Below are 14,713 nucleotides of genomic sequence, written 5' to 3' on the forward strand. Positions count from 1 at the left end.
AAGCATGTTTTTTACTCAACACTTTTTTTTTCTCTTCTGTAATTCTCATAACATGAATGATAATTTATTTGTTGTAATTTCAAGGGTTTCTGAAGTTCAGTTCTGTTTTTTAAAAATTTATTCTATCTTCTGATTTTATGATTTTTAAGATCTATTATTCTCCTTCCAAATTCAGTGATTGTTTTCTTCTGTTATCTCCATTCTGCTGTTAAGATGATTCCATGATTTTTTTTTGCCTTTTTATTTCAATTTTGTTGTTTAGTTCTAAAATTCCCATTTGGTTCATATATATATATAATTTATATGCTGCTTTTTTCATTTCCTTTTGTTTCAAGCATGTTCACAATTGTGTATGGGAGATTTACATGATGACTGCTTTAAAATCCCTCTCATATAACTCTAATACCTGGAATGTATGAGGAAAAAAGAAAACTTAGGGAACTTACTACCATGTTATTCTTTGGACCAAGATCCTAATCAGTTTGCCTTATTTTTTTTTAATATATATTTTTTAGTTGTAGATGGACACAATATCTTTATTTATTTATTTTTATGTGGTGCTGAGGATGGAACCCAGTGCATCACACAGGTGAGGCAAGTGCTCTACCATTGAGCTACAACCCCGCCCCCACCCAGTTTGCCTTCTTATCTCTACTTTTCAGAGTCTCAAATTATTTTTTTTGTTTTTAATATTTTTTTATTTGTAGATGGACACAATACCTTTATTTTGTTTATTTTTATTTGGTGTTGGGGATTGAACTCAATGCCTCATTCATGCTAGGCAAGCGCTCTACCAGGAAGCCACACCTCCAGCCCCCAGAGTCTCATTTTATGTGTAATTTCTAACATTCTTAGAAGCTATGTTTAGTAGAATGAATAGGGAACTGTAAATTTATATCTAGAATGTGGATGGAATACAAATAAAATTTAATAAAAGAGAAGCTCTCCTTCTCTTACTCTTCCAAGGAAGGGAAAAATGGAGACACTGAGATGTGCTAAAATAAGAAACCAGACTATGAAAGTCAGGTATGGAATGTTTTCTCTCTTATGTGGAAGATCCACAAAAATAAGGAATTTTTTAAAAAGGTGATAGGGAGGATCCTATGAGAACAGAAGGAAGAACAGTAGAACAGAAGGAGATTGAGGCACATGAAAGAGAGATGGAAAAAGAAAAAAAAAAAAACCTCCAAAATGAAATTAACTGACCTGTCTATGAGCATATACAAATATATCACAATGAATTTCACTTATGTGTGTATCTACAATGCAATACCACCACAATTTGTATTCTAAAACTTATTTCTCCATTCTCAAAATGCCTAGAATAACAAAGTGTAAAAAAAAATGTTATATTACCAAAAGTGTCAGGACATTTAGGACCCTGGCTTCGAGGACACTGAGACCTATCCAAATAATGACTAGGAAAACTAAACTCGTTCTTTGAGTTCAGGAAAAAGGGTTGATTGAAATAGCTGAACATGAACACCTGAAGTTTCATCCCTCCCAAATCAGTAAATCCCAAGCTCCATAGTATGCCTCTAGTGGTTTCACAAATGACTGTGACTGTTAAGACTTGCAAAAAGTAGGAGAGATAATTCCCCGTACTTCCTCATCACATCTTCATGTGACACTGAAGAATGACAATGGATGACATGGCAAACAGCAAGAGCCAAAGTGGATTCCTTACTAGAGCAAAATTGCATTGCCTCTGGTACCTGGTGATGAAGATTTTATTAGTCTGATAAACAAACAACAACAACAAAAAGAAACAGTTAACTTGCACCTGTAAAGTTTAATATTTCACTCTTAGCAATATGCTCCAGTGTTCCTCATGCTACTAGGCAATGAGATTGACAAAGAAAGGGGCTTCATGTCAATTTGGGGTAATTGATTCTGACTTTCGGAAAAAATAGGTTTCTTCAACACAGTGTTGCCAGGAAGGAGTTATGGGTGGATCTTGGGGGATCTATTGGAGCACCTTCTAATACTACAGAATCTAATAGTAAAAGTTAATGTAAGACTGATTGGCAATGCTAATCTATACTGTTACTTATCAGGATGGTGGAAATCTTTGGAGGGAGTTAGGACTGGAAAGAACCTCCAGGAAAACTGGTGAGCTGTTGAGAATCTGTTTGTCAATATCAGTACTGCCTCATGTTTTGACTAGTTTGTGAAAAGCAATTGAATTTTCCATTTATGTATACTTTTTCTGCACACTATACTTTACTAGAAATATGAATGAAATACTCAGTAACTTAATATAGGCCAGTCCATATCACTCAAACTTGAAGTATGTTTTTGTTGTGTTTTGCATTTTTTTTTACCAGTAGCAAACTGCTTCTGATTAGCTGAGGTCATAGCTGAAGAGCAAGTTACTGAATGGAAGTAGAACACAAGATTGATAATGCTAATGATGCCATCGTATTGTAGAAACAGATGTTGTATCTATTGGAGTTTATCCTTTTTTGTGTTCATGTGGTTGTATACTTCTTCATCATGATTTTACTTTGTTTCCTATCATGTTCTCTTGTTATCATAAAGTAGTGTATTATTGGTTAAATGATCCCAATAGTCAATGTATTATAAAATATCAAGAGAAGATAATAATAGATGGGTAAGCCCTACCCCAAAATCCCGGATGTAAGAGTAAGGTGGAATAACAGGTCCAAGTTTGAATCATTTCCTTTGAGGATGTGTTGAGTATGCTTTTGGTTATGGGAGGTACAGTGACAGTGTTCTAGAAAGGAGCACTCTTGTGTAGCTAGGTAAGAAAAATACCTGTGGAGGAGGGGCAGCAGAGGGAGTGATTGTAATTGCCTTTTGCCATTGCTGAATGACTAGAGTAAATCTTTCCTTCCTATCTGAGGAGACTCCTCAATAAGGTTTAGCATTTGTGGGAAAAAAAGAATCTGACCATCTGCTAATAAAGCTGTAACATTGCAGTCATCTTTTTGGCTCAGCAAAAATATGAGAAGATATGACAAAGTCATAGGTAGTTTGGGCCTCCACCCAAAACAATCTCTGGATCTGGGTTAGCAACACAAAGCCCAAGGAAAGGTTCCAAATGGAACTGGGCTACTGCTGAGCTAGAAGAGTTTCAAGCGTATCATTAACAGTGGTATCATTCTGGTGAGATAATTCCTGTGGGTTGTGTGCTTTCTCATTCTTGTTCTTCCAAAGTTTGCTTTAGGTATTATTTTTAAAGTCTGCTATTACATGTATTAGTTGTGTGCATGCGTGAGTGTCCCATAACTTACCCATGTATTTTTTATTGCTCAAAATAATGACTTTTAGTTTCTGAGGTTTGTTTAAAAAAAAAAAGCTCAGACCAATATTCATGCATTATCAAAATGAGAGGTATTGTCATATTGTCATCCACAACTTGCAGATGAGAAAGTTGACTCTTGGAAAGTTTAAAGAATTTACCCCAAGTCATTTTCCTTGCATCAGTAAAGCAATTTTGATCTTTATCTTTCTAACTCCAATTTCCTATTTTAACCATTATGTGAGAAAACTTCATTGAAGTAGGAAAGCCTGCCTAGTTCTTTGAGGAGACTTAGGATCGTGGGGCAAGGGAATGTCAAGCAAATGTACTTCCTAAAAACTATGAAATATAATGTAAGGCTTCTGCCTTTAGTATGATATTATCAATGTTTTCTGCAAAAGTCTGAGCTAGGAGCTCAAATATTAAATGAGTGTTTTTAAACAATTGGCTTTTACCTTCTATTGCTTCCTCTCCTTTCTCATTCAGAATTAATTTTTACAATTGCTGGGGATGAGTTTGAAATATTTTAATACTTTCAGGAAAAATAAACTTCAAACATGATAAAATCAAGTCAGAATTGCCACTTTGTAGGTTATTGCTTCCGTCTTACTGCTCTTTGAAATAACTATTCTGACTTTAGTGCTTGCTCTAAGATGCTTTTTTATCCTTTAATGATACTATTTAACTAGAATATGCCAAACTCTATGCCAGATCCTGAAAGCATAAGGACAATTATTGTTTTGTGCCTGCTTCTAAGATCTTAAGGAATAATAAGGAGTTGAGACCTATAAACACAGACTTCTTTGTGATATTCTAAAGTCAGAAATCTGCAAAGTGTGCAGAGGGAGTACAGAGAAGCATTGGGAGAGGATGGGATTTGGGGAAGATTCTCTGGGGCAATTGATACTGAAGGTAGATGTTAAAAGAAGAGGAAGTAATTTTTCAGACAAAGGGAATAAGACTGTGGGGAGTGAGTTCCAGGTAGTATAAGCTCCAAAGGTTTGAAAGGGTGAGTGTACAGTAACCCAGTACTCCCACTCAGTTTTTTCTTTTTTCTTAAGTTAAAGTGTGAGTTATGAGTGATAGGCAAAGATTCTGGAGAGGCAGAAAGGGCCAAGGGAAGGAAGACCTTGTAAACCATAATAAAATTTTAATGGAAATAGGAAAGTGGGAATCATACCCAAAATCTAGAAAAAAAAATTGTATCATAAAATTAGTAGCATTTGCTAATGGATTGGTTGCAGGAGGAGAGGTCAAATTTGAATCTTTGTTTCCTCAATCAATTAGGAATATAGAAAGAGAAGAGTATGCTTGAGATGAGGTAGTACTCTTCAGTTTGAACATGCTGGAGAGGTTCATGAAGCATTGGTGTATGTGGTCATATGGCACTTAGGAGAGGAACTTCCACCAGAAAGCCTTAGAAATGCCATTTGATAAAATATAGTAGCATTAGAGAAAAGAAACTGCTCTGACAACTTCACAAAGAAAGTCTGGCTGCTCATTTCCAGGAAGGCATCTTCTTTTTCCTTGGAGTGATAAACTTTGATCTCAGACACTCCCAGGTTTTTTCTCCTTATATTTCTCTCTGAAGTTTTCATTAAATTATTATAGTAAGCTAAGAATAGCCATACAGTATGGATTCATTCTTAAGCAAAGTGAAACTTAGTGAGAATAATCAGGTTCTTTAATCTTAATGAACCTTCTCAATTAATCGGGAACTACACTAATAGCCACCAGAAAAAAAAGGAATATGTCAACCAATTGCAAGTGAGACCCAGCTGACATTGTTTTCTTACAACTTTGATTCTAGTGCATTACATTAGTAGGTTAAAATTAGCCCTGATGGAAGTATTTATACCATAGAAGTTGGCTGCAATTGTTCTGCTGTTATTTTGTTCCCCAACAAAACTCATAGAATGAAAACCTAATCACAAATGCAGCAGTGTTGAGAGGTACAGTTTAACAGGAAGTGCTCAGGTCATAAGCCCTTATAAATGGATTAATGCTACTATAAGGTCTTTCAGAAGTGGGTTGATTCCCTTCTGGTCTTCTCCCTCTTAGAGGATGCAGAGCTTAAGGTACCATCTTGGAAACGAAGACTGGCCCTTATCAAACACCAAGTTTTCCTGTACCTTGTTCTTAAATATTGCAGCCTCTAGAACTATAATAAATAAATTGATGTTCATTACAAATTACAAAATCTTGGGTATCTAGTTATAGCAGCACTAATCATATAAAACGTTGGCTAATACCATAAATCAGCACCTGACAATATTTTCCCTAGACAGTCAGTCAGTCAGTATTTACCAGCATACCACTGGCTCCCCCATATGGATAGACAGTTCTCAAAAAAAAAAAAAAAAAAGACTCTCAAAGGTAGCAATGTAAAGAGCAAGTAAAACACAGGAAACAAATCTAGAAGACCATCATAGTGGGGGAAAAAAAAAAAAAGAACCATAGCAAGAATGAGTATATATGGGTTTCCAGTTGGTGGTTTTATAGATTGATTGTGTAAACAGAAAACTCTCTTGACATCTTTATGTCTGACTATTATTATCTGTCAGGGGAAAATGATGATTTACAAAGAAAATAAATCTTAAAAGGCAAGTGATTATTTGAGAAGTTTGGCATGCTAGGAACATGTGAGATATCGTTAGTAACTCAAGAATTTGAACATTGACAAATATATTCATTCTTGAAAGTCCTCAATAAATCTTGCCTTTGGCAACATTTGACTTCAATTCTCTAAACTTCAGTAGACTATAGGAAGTTAAATAACTTTCTATACTTTGAAATTTTAATATGACCAATCCTTTTGTCTGTCCACATATATTAAGTCACCTCTTTGTTGGAGTTGGCTATCTGATTTATGATTAACAAAGAGGAAGGCTATCCTTTCTGATATTTTTGTGTGGGAAATATAGAATTCTGGATGTAATTATTTTTAAAAAGGTAAGGGCAGACGTCGATGATTTTAGAGTAAAACCAAATTATGTTTAAGTATGTAAATATGAGTGCATTCTTAAGAGTCAGTTTTTCTAGTTCAATTTTTAGAGCAGTGTTGTCATGCTGAAATGAGGCAATGGTCAAATCTAGATTAAAACATAGGTCCCCTGGACCCTAGGTTCACCCTTTGAAAATAACCTGTTCCACCTTCAATAGTTAAACAGAAAATATTTAAAAGCTAAGTTTCAAGTGTTTGTAATCAGAGTTGCCTTTTCCTTTTCTCTCCCCTCACCCAAGGTCATGTGCCTTCTAAGTGCAGTTTTAGCCACACCTCCTATAGGTAGTTACTCCAATAATCTCTCCATGTTTCTAGAAACAGCATGGAATTAGCATTTGATTGAATTCTAGCTTGTAGCATATGTGTGAGCCCATCTCCTCAAGAAGAATGCAAATTTCTTGGTAATATAGACATCTCTCCATTCTTCTGCATTTCCCATAATGTGTGGCATAGAATGGGCCAATAATAATTTCTCTATGAATACTTGCTAATAGGTATAAGCAAATGTGTGCCCAGAAAATCCATACTTAGAGAGAACACATGTTCCATACACATTTGGACAGATAGATGATGAAATTCAAAAACATATGTGGCCCACTCAATATACACATGATGGGATGATGTATTTTTAGAAGAGTTTTTCTGAGAGTTAATTTATGTGTACTATATTTGAACCTCTAGTTTCTTAGAAGGCTTTCCCCTGTCGCCTGACGGATATCTAATTAGTATGCTTTAAATTTAGAAAGCATGAATTAATTGCTGAGAACATTTTGTTAGAGAATTGGTACTTAAAAAAAATCCCATAAATAAATAAAATTTTCAAATGAGTTGTAAAGATGCTTAGCCAGCCCTGTTGCTCATTGTCCTGATAGGAATGTTGTGCATTCTTTTGTTATGAATCCTCTTTTAGTGAGTGTTTTCTTTTTAAAAATCGTCATTATTTGGAGGAACAAAAACTTCCAAACAGCAATTCCTATGGCATTTACCTCACTCCTGTGACTAAACTACTTCAACCAGTCTGAAAAAAATGGCCCAGAAACACATATGGTTTTAAGGACAGAGTGACTACACTCTGGTGCCTGGAATCTGAGTCATATCCTTACACTTTGATAAAGCAGAAATGTGACCATTATCTTGTCCATGTCCCTAACTACCATCGTCTTCTAGAAATTGTATGTGTTCTTGTGTTAGAAAAACAAAACAATAGTCATTGAGCAGATCTTCATTAATTTATGAATTTACAATTATTCGTGCATTTATTCAACATTCTATCTCTGTATGCATTCTGATATTTCATGTGCATCCCCCATCCCCTGTCTTGGGAGAAAAGTTAAATACCAAATGTAATTTGAATATTTTGATCTATTAATTTAAATAGTATCAATTCTGGAACAAAAATTTTCTTCTCTTAGGCAAACTCCTCCTGTTGTGTTCCTCGGGATGGAATCCATGGGAATGAGAAAAAGATTGTGTGGTTTGTGTCACCATATGTCTGTGGGATGAGGTCAAGAGAGTCCCTAGGCATGTGCCAATTCCTGGTATATCCTCGTCTCTCATGTACCCTATATTTTTCACCATGATAGGTTCTGATGTTGAAGCCTATGACTGATGAAGCCACAGTGCATTCTTCTGCATAGGACATTGCTTCAGAAAAGCATTCACCTCCTTCCTCCTTGTGAACTCAATGTTTCCTGGGTTCTATGGACTGCAAGTTCCTGAGCCCTTGCTTTCTTTGTCTGATCCTGTATCTTCCACTAGGGAGGCACCTCACCTTATAGACAAGGCTCCATTAAAGGCCAACAGTCTTCCAATTTTGTGTTTCTGCCACAGAGAAAATTAAAACAGCTGTGGAAATAAATGTCAAGCCCTGCATCTGCTTGGTTATGACAAGTTGTCAGGTTGACATGGATGTGGTGTCTCTCCGGGTCTATCTGTGACAGCATTCTCCCAGAGGCACAAACAGGTAGCAGGGCAAGCCCTGCAGCATATTCCTGACTCCTAAGTCCTTTTCCCAACCCCCAGAGCAGAGTGATCCTGTCCAGATACACCAAAATGGTCCAGCTGTACCAGAGGAGGAAGAGGGGTCTTCTCTGTATTAACAGCTAAGCCCTCAGGGCTAGCCCCTAATATGATGAGTGCAGGAAATTAGGACACTAATGTCATTCCCTCTACATTGAAAATCATTGCTTTGTTGTTTTTCCTGTGAGAAGCTGTGTATTATCTTGATACATCCTTTTACATTTTATCTGTTGCAAAAATGTTAAATCTGCCACAAATGGATACCTGACATGAGACCAGACAAAGATCTGGAACTCAGGCAACTAGAAGAGGAAATCATATTAAAATATTAGTCCCCTTATATAAATAATTAAAATTTGTGATAGGTTCTACAGATAGAGGATATTTAATTGAAAGTAAAATCTACCATGTACCATATCTCAACACACTTTCTGTTGTGCCTATTATAGCAAATCATTCCAATTGTTCAATCAATCTCATCACCTCAAATGCCTCAGTGAAATCTTATTTAGTGATGCATTGATAATCTAGCTGTTACGTGCCTTTGAGCTTCATGGCCTTGTTATACATTCAGTCTCTAAATCTGTCCTCTCTCTGCTTAAGTCATCAGAGACTTCCACTTGCATGTAGAAGGAATCAAAATTCTAAACCTTGCTATCTCGTCTCCACATCTCGCCCTGCTCCAATCTGCCTTAATTTCTTCTTGTTTCTTGGTTGGGTCACTGGCCTCTCAAAAGTTTTGTGTTCTTCTTGCAGCCTGTAATAGACATCTGGCTCATGTCCACAGGATTCACAGTCCTGAGTTTTTCAGGTGTCTAGTCAAATGTCACCTTAGCACTCACAATTTTCTGACTCTTGTACCTAAAATAGTCTTTCTGTCTCTTTTTTGTCTACTCTTTATCCCTTCTATGCTTTATTTTTCTTGGTAGCACTATGATAATGTTACTTGCCATTTATTCTCCTCATTATCTGATTATTTTCTCGTCCCCCTTCCCCTGGCACATGCTGCAGTTAAGCAGGGGATATTGTGTTGTATTCACTGTTGAATTTTCAGTGACTAGGATAGGGTGTGTCAACACAAAGATGTTGAGTGAATCAATGGTGGAGAAAACAGTTTATTCCAAATTCCCTCTAAATTGCAAATATAGCCATTCATACATACATACATGCATACATACATACATGCATAATACATTATGCATACACATTTATGCCACAACTTGCCAATTTAGGGAATCAGGGAATTGATGACAGAATAAAATACCTCCCCACTCAAAAGGAGGGAACACTGTACAAAAGTAGATTGTCATCAGCTGGGTGCACGCCTGTCATCCCAACAGCTAGTGAGGCCGAGACAGGAGGATCACAAGTTCAAAGCCAGTCTCAGCAAAAATGAGATGCTAAGCAACTCAGGGAGACCCTGTCTCTAAATAAAATACAAAATAGGGCTGGAGATGTGGCTCAGTGGTCCAGTGCCCCTGAGTTCAATCCCTGGTACCCACCCACCCCCACCAAAAAAAAACAAACAAACATAAAAATAGATTGTCATCACAGTTGATGGTTATGAAGAATCTAGTTATATGTTTTTTGCTTAGTTTAAATGGAACACAGATACTTAAAATGTAAGCAACAATGGTGAACTACGTGAGTCCTCAATGCAAGGAAGAACGATCATTAGTTTAGTGTCCACTTCTCATATCTTGAAGGAAGAGAAAGTTCAACTCAAGGCAGAAGACAAAGAAAAGTTATAGAGATTAACATGTTGTTATAAATACATAAAGACAGGATTATGGGAGATAAACACAAAAAGCACATGGAAAATGTCACAATTTAATTATTTAAAAAATTAGACAATAAGATAACAAATAACCCAATCAATAAATGGGCCAAGGACCTGAACAGACACTTCTCAGAGGAGGACATACAATCAATCAACAAGTACATGAAAAAATGCTCACCATCGCTAGCAGTCAGAGAAATGCAAATCAAAACTACCCTAAGATACCATCTCACTCCAGTAAGACTGGCAGCCATTAGGAAGTCAAACAACAATAAGTGCTGGAGAGGATGTGGGGAAAAGGGCACTCTTGTTCATTGCTGGTGGGACTGCAAATTGGTGCAGCCAATTTGGAAAGCAGTATGGAGATTTCTCGGAAAGCTGGGAATGGAACCACCATTTGACCCAGCTATTCCCCTTCTCGGTCTATTCCCTAAAGCCCTAACAAGAGCATGCTACAGGGACACTGCTACATCCATGTTCATAGCAGCTCAATTCACGATAGCAAGACTGTGGAACCAGCCTAGATGCCCTTCAATAGATGAATGGATAAAAAAAATGTGGCATTTATACACTATGGAGTATTACTCTGCATTAAAAAATGACAAAATTATAGAATTTGGAGGGAAATGGATGGCATTAGAGCAGATTATGCTAAGTGAAGCTAGTCAATCTTTAAAAAACAAATACCAAATGACTCCTTTGATATAAGGGGTGTAAACAAGGACAGGGTAGGGACGAAGAGCTTGAGAAGAATATTTACAGTAAACAGGGATGAGAGGTGGGAGGGAAAGGGAGTGAGAAGGGAAATTGCATGGAAATGGAAGGCGATCCTCAGGGTTATACAAAATGTCATATAAGAGGTAAGGAGGGGTAAGTCAAGAGAATACAAATGGAAGACAAGATTTACAGTAGAAGGGGTAGAGAGAGAAAAGGGGAGGGGAGGGGAGGGGAGGGGAGGGGGGATAGTAGACAATAGGACAGACAGCAGAATACATCAGACACTAGAAAGGCAATATGTCAATCAATGGAAGGGTAACTGATGTGATACAGCAATTTGTATACGGGGTAAAAGCGGGAGTTCATAATCCACTTGAATCAAACCGTGTAATATGATGTATTAAGAACTATGTAATGTTATGAACGACCAATAAAAAAAAAAAATAAAATAAAATAAAATAAAATAAAATTTCATGGTAAAACCAACTAGATAGACTTTCATATTGCTGAGTATTACATAGTTATGTTAGAGTACTTTTTATACTTTTTTATTCTGACAATATTCAAATATATATAAAAACAGAATAAATAATATAAAGAAACCCTTCTGTATCCAATATTCAGTGTTAACAATTGCCAACATCCTGCAATATCATAGTACATTTTGATATTCTTTGGGCATACAAAAATTAATAAGTTTTCTTTGCATTATTTACATGACAGTGAGAAAATGTTCATACATGTTCAAAATTTCCCCAAAATGTTTACTTATATTCCCTAAACACCTAGAACACTCCCTGTATGTTTAAATTATATGGAAACAATTCAAGAAGAGGTCAAGTTTATTAGGTAATTGTTATTACCCCTATTTTTGAAGATTAAAATGAGCATTGGGTTTTAGAGACTTGTGTTCAAAGTTATAAAATCAATGATAGATATTTGAAATAATATCTTTTAACTCTATGCCTAAAGTTTTCTTCAGTTAAACATGAGAGTGAATGAGAATTTGATTCCTGCTTTGTTCATAGAATTTTTCCTCATTAAATCTACCTTTATACTTTCTTGAACTACTTTGCACATTTTGTTGACTTTTGACATATAAACTGACTACATTTAACTTTATATAAGTTTTGTTTATTCTGTGATCAACATAATTTACACCAGGGGAAGTCTTGTGTCTTATGTTGTTCCCTTTAACAAATGTAGGAGCTAAAAAATAGTGCATTTCAAATGTATATTTACCATCCCAAATAATTATCTTCTAAACAAATACTACTCTAAAAATTATCACATAAAGAAATAGTTTTAATAAAATAACTTACTACTATCATGAAAGTTAGGAGAAAGCCATTTGTTTGGACAAAAATGAACCACTAGTATATCTTCAAGATGTAACTCAATATACTGAAGGGTGAACTATGCATAGATTCCTTCCAATAAAAGTGGCCAACCATGTTACAAGTGTCCAGATTAATAAGTCTAGAAACTCTATCATTATTCAGTAGCTTTAATATTTTAGCCTTGGACAATGCAAAAAATAATTCTAAAGAACTGTTTATATAAAATGTGGGAATGTCAAATTAGACACTATAGATATAAATTTGTTAAAAACTATGAATTGTATTCATACTTTCTGTTGATTTCACTCAAACAGAATTAGAATGTGACTAAAAATTTTAAAAAGTTTGGATAAAATTGAAAACCAGTTGCCCAGGGGATGACTCAATTTCCATAGTTGGAGGATATAATGAATTAGTAACTATTAAGTCTTATGGTCACAATGGTGTCCCCACAGAATCCACATATTGAAGGCTTACCCCAATTACCTCCAAATATGATTATATTTGGTGATAGAGCTTTTAATTGAAGCAGCTAAGCTGAAATGAAACCTTAGGGTAGACCCCAATCCAATCTGGCTGTGGCCTTATTAAAAGAGGAAATTTGAACATACAGAGACCATAGATGAACACACAAAGACCATGGAAAGACCCAGTAAAAAGATAAGTCAAGGAGAGAGGTCTTAGAAGAAACCTAACATATCCATACCTTGACCTTTGACTTCCAGCACCCAGAATTGTGAGAAAGCAAATTTCTGTAGCTTACATTCAGTTTGTATTATTTTGCAGAATAGCAAAATGACATTCTACTACACTTTGGATCTGGAATGTTCCAAAATGGCTCATGTGTTGAAGGCTTGGAGCCAAAATAAGTCAATGTTCAGAAGTGGGGCTCTTAGGAAGTGATTGGATCATAAAATATCTAACAGATTAGTCCAATGAAGGATTCATAATTCGAATGGACTTTTGAGAGGTAGTGGAATGTGAAGAGTTAGGGCGTAGTAGGAGAAAGTAGGTCCCTAAAGGCATTCCCAGAAAGGGTACTTCTTAATCTGTGCCTTGTCTCCCCTCCTCTCCCCTCCCTTCTCTTCCCTTCTCCTCCCCTCCCCTCTCATCCCCTTCCCTTCCTTTCCCTTCCCTTCCCTCTCACCATCCCCCACTCTGCTTCTTAGCTGCTAGGAGTTCAGCAGATTTGATCCTCCATACCATTCCAACATGATAATCTGAGACTCAAAGCAATAGAGCTAGCCAATCATGGACTGCAACTTCTGGAACCAAGAGTGAAAATAAGTCTTGTCTCCTTTATGTTGTTTTTCTCAGATATTTGTTATATCTGAGAATATAAGATAAGTAGTGAGTAGGTGTGTTAGTCAACTTATGACAATCATATAACTTTGACATATCAGACACTGGACATGTATTTGTTAAATTTTGCTTTAAGAATATTACTGTGTCAATGAAGTATGGGTTTAGTGGTGAATATTTAATTGCTAATTCTCAGGGTATTTTTCTTTTCAGTTTAGCATTATCGGATACACATGCAGAAGTTTCTTTCTCATGTGGTCTTGCACTACCTACCCAAAGCTATATTCACTTTTCTAGAATTGACTAGAAGTTGTGTAGTCTATGAGGAAAGGAATGGGAGGTCTATAGGTATTGGAAACTGGAATCCACATCATTATTCCTGGGTCAACCAGGACTTTTCAGGACTTATCCTTCTTTGTTCTTTGCTATCTTCTTAGTGGCACTTTCCATGTTCTCTTTCCAAATTCTCATTTAATGAATTTTCCCCAAAGCCACCCTTTCATTACACATTTTCTGAAACTCTTTACTACTTTTCTTTGGAACGTTCTCATTGGATTTTATGGAATCTACTGAATCCAGAATCTGGATCATCAGCAACCACATGGTTTGAGGACACAAAGGAGTAACCTCTTAACCCCCAAAGGTAATGAAATATATCCTTGGATTCCATTCTTCTAATGCAGCAAAGAGACAGGGCAGAACAATCAAGTTTATTCATAAAAGCAAACTTATCATTGAAATTCAGAGCTAGTTTTTGCTTATGTGGTATAATTACAGGAAGGACAGAACCCCCCCCCAAAAAAAAAATCTTCTCTCTTTTTTTTCACACTGATATGAAATGATTTCATTTTAAATATTTTCCTTTTCATTGTTGTTTTTTAAAAAATAGGATTTATTGGAGAAGAAAGGAGGAGAAAAAGAAGAGTCAGCCACTGTATTTCTAATGTCACAGTGGTAAGAATTCCTCTGAAGAGGTGCTTATAATGAGGAGTAATCCATCATGAAGCTTGACTTTCCCTCCATGTCTCTCTCTCTCTCTCTCTCTCTCTCTCTCTCTCTCTCTCTCACTCACTCACACACACACACACACACACACACACACACACACACCCCTACACACCTTTCCACATATCATAGGATTCTGAGTGAATAAGGTCTTTGGAGATAAAAAAAAAAAATTTCTTATCTGAGAGACCTTGAACTTTAGAGTTAACACTTCACATTTGCAATAACATCTACTCACCATGTAGTTTGTGGTATAAAGTTTATATGACTTATAATAGCAG

This window comes from Urocitellus parryii, chromosome 13 (assembly GCF_045843805.1).
Source record: "Urocitellus parryii isolate mUroPar1 chromosome 13, mUroPar1.hap1, whole genome shotgun sequence".
NCBI lineage: Eukaryota > Metazoa > Chordata > Mammalia > Rodentia > Sciuridae > Urocitellus > Urocitellus parryii.